Consider the following 3286-nt stretch of genomic DNA (forward strand, 5'->3'; position numbering starts at 1 on the left):
CCAGTTCAGCTCCATTTGCTTGATGCCAATCCCCAGGGTCTCTATCTCCTCTTGCTGTACTATCCCACTTCCAGGAGTTCATTTGGTGATGTCTAGTCCCCTGATAAGGCGTGTGTGGCCCCGTGCCTGGCCCGATAGTGTAGAGACTGGAGAGTGTGGAGTGTGTTGCTGCTGTCAACATGGCCTCGCGCCATCTGTCCCCAGCTCACAGCACTCTCAGGAAGGGGACTTTCTTCTCTAAGGTCAGAGTTATCTTGAGGACGCCATGCACCTTGCTCTTCAGGTCACACAACGAGTACACGGGCCATTGGGGCTACAGAGCAGAAAAACAGCTCAGGGGAAATGTGTGGTTACATTTGGTTTTACTGAGGGGCGGAGTCCCCACGGCCCTCCTCTGCCTGAGGGAGCCATGCCTTTGTCTTGGCTTTTATGTATCTGTTTTGCTCCCTCCTTCCTAAAAGGAAGACTGTCCAAGCCAGGGTACTCCACCTTGTTTCCCTGGCACCTGCCCCGGTACTGGCCACACCTGCAGGAAGGAGGGACAAACCTGCAGCTGCCGATGTTGGATGTAGGATGCCCAGGGGCAGATGGTCTGTACCCGGTACTTCGGGGTCTATGGGTGTCCTTGGACTTCACAATTTGACACTTTTGCTCCTGCCGGATCAGAGGGTCCCTGCTCACTCCTTCCCTTTAACGGCTTCCAAGGGTGGAAGGCTAGGAGTTGCCCAAGCACATGCTATCTTTTCCCAGGTGTACAGTGAGAGGCACCCCGCTCACCGCACTTCTGCCTGTCTTTCCCGGTAGTCCCAGCAACCTGCTTGAAGCTCATTTTGTCCCATCTTTTTCTCTGATATTCACACTGCCTTCCAACTCCACTTCAGAGACTCAACACACTCTAAAGCAAACTCCAAACCTTCCTCCTTTCAGGGAGGCATAGCAAAGGGCTGCGGGGGGTGGGGCTTCTTTTCCTTACTTACCGTGCACAGTGACCCGGGGGAAGATGGGAGACCTGGGACTCAGTGGGTGCTCACACAGGGAAGAAGTCGGCGATGAGTTTCTGCTCAAGTCCTTCATCCCAGCTGGAGAAAGCCACCCTGGTCACATCCAGACGAGTCAGAGTCAGTGTGCTGCGAATCCCAGCCACTGAGCAGGCTCCGGCAGGGATGAGCTCACCAGGATGTGGCCTAATGGGTTAACTCTTTGCAGGCTGTTGGCACAGGCACTTGAATGTGGCTTTCTCAGCTCTGCTCAGCCACTATTAGACAAATCTTGTGAAAAATTAATGAAGCTTTTCTGCAGCGTGCCTTTGAGTTTCAGGAGAAGTGTGTACTTGGCTGCTGATGGGTGGGCAGGATGACTCCTGACCTGGGCTCCGCAGGCCTGGGAGGCTCTGGGTTGGAGGAGGCTTGACGTGCCGGTGGCAGGGTTATCTGTTATGCCTGGCTCCGAGCCTGCTGAGACAGGATTGATGGTGAGCTATGGGCCTCTCTACCTGCGTTGGATGTTGGAGACGTATGTGTAGAGTTAGGGACCAACTTCAGTTCCAGGATGGGAGGAATGCCTCTGGAGACATCCCAGGGCTCACAAGTATGAGTCTCTGCAAAACACCAGTAGACCAGAAGTCTGTCTGTGGAGCACGGCGCTGGCAAAGCAGCTCCCTCTTGCTTCTCCCAGCTGGCGGGACAGTGCCCCCATGGCTCTTTTTGTGAGAGGCCAGTTGTACCTGTGAAGATAAGGAAGCAAAACATGGCACAAAGCCTTCCACTGTATGACCCCATCAGCCTGTGCTCGGGGAAGCCAGTGTGAGCTGTGGTGTGGCCGGTTCTCAAGATGTTGATGGGCATCATGTGATGGATATTATTTAAGATTCGGGTGGCCAGACCGACTGCTGTCCTTCTCCTGACTGTCTTAAGAACATGGGAGTCATTGTTAGTAGGGCAGTGAGGTTGGGGGAGGGGACCTCACTACTAGCAATGGTATATTGGGTGGAGGGTTTCCCCTGTGGACTGTAAAATGGCTTCCCCAAGAGTCATCTTAAGGGGAAGCTTAAGGTCAAGATCAAAGTCATGGGCTCTTCCATCTCAGGTGTCTTGATTTCCTTAACTTGCAAAGATGGGGGGAATTCTTGCTAGGGAAGGCCTTGCAGGGAGAGGGATGGACTATGTGAGCAAGCTTGGCTCCTCTGTGAAAATTGAACACTTGCACTTAGGGAGCCATGGAGAGAACAGATAGTAGGGAGGACTTAGGGGAGTCTGAGTTTGAAGAATTTAGTGGATGTCACTTCTCTAATGTTGGTGTCTCTTACTTTATGCTTAGATTGGCTTGTAAAACTGGAGCTATCATGTGCCAAGGAGCCCTGGGATAAATTGCACTGCAATGCGGACAAGAACTTATTTTCCTTTAAATTCAGACTTCTGTGCTTTCTTTTCCTGCAGGGTGTGGCTACGTGGTGCAAAACTAACCATCAATAAGAGTTGATCCATAAGCCCTAATTGATCTCTTCTATGCCAGTCATTATTCTAGGCATTTTATCTATATAATAGTTCACTATTTACAAAGCCCCACGTGGCAGATAAGGAGGTATATTGTCATTCTCTGTTTGGCCTTGCACAAATTAGTTCTCTAAGCTTTAATTTATTAATTGGCCAATTTATTTATTGATGTTATCATTCTTAATTTAAATTTACATTTATTTATGTTGTGTGTGTATCAGGTGTGTGTGACAGGGCATGTGTGTAGGGAGGTCAAAGGACAACTTGGCAGAGTTGGGAGTAGGTTTATTTATTTATGTATTTTATTGTTTTTGGACAAAGTTTTTCTGTAGCTTTTGGAGCCTGTCTTGGGATCGGTCTGTAGACTAGACTGGCCTTGAACTCACAGAGATCTGTCTGACTGTGCCTCCCAAGTGCTGGTATTACAGGCATATGACACCACCGCCTGGTGGGGGTAGGGTTTTTTTTTTTTTTTTTTATTCTACTTCTCAGGTTGACTGCCTTGATCAAAGGCTTGGTGGTAAGCACCTTTATCTACTGAGCCATCTTGCTGGTTGCCACTATGGAGTGTTTTTTTTTTTTAACAGTGAATGAATGAGAAGATGCATATTGCAATTGCCTAAAGAATATACATGTGAAATGTGTATTCACAATATATGCATGCGGAATATAGACATAAATTAAGTTGAAATTAGGGGTCAGACTCAGACAGCAACTATCTGTAGGCTCCCTCTAGCAGAACAGAGGAAGTAAGAAGCCAACTTGCTCTACGGCAGGAGGCTTTGGGTGTCCTG

General features: G+C 49.0%; 1 protein-coding gene across 1 annotated transcript in view; it reads right to left on the minus strand.

Annotated features, from left to right (window-relative positions):
- Positions 1-1079, minus strand: part of LOC101998762 (phosphoinositide-interacting protein) — a 16326-nt gene extending 15247 nt beyond the window's left edge. Inside the window, exon 1 of the mRNA XM_005349853.2 lies at positions 978-1079. The gene's annotated coding sequence lies outside the window, so the exon portion shown is untranslated. The remainder of the gene's footprint in view (positions 1-977) is intronic.
- Between the last annotated feature and the right edge of the window lie 2207 nt (positions 1080-3286).

Source organism: Microtus ochrogaster, chromosome 7 (genome assembly GCF_000317375.1).
Source record: "Microtus ochrogaster isolate Prairie Vole_2 chromosome 7, MicOch1.0, whole genome shotgun sequence".
NCBI lineage: Eukaryota > Metazoa > Chordata > Mammalia > Rodentia > Cricetidae > Microtus > Microtus ochrogaster.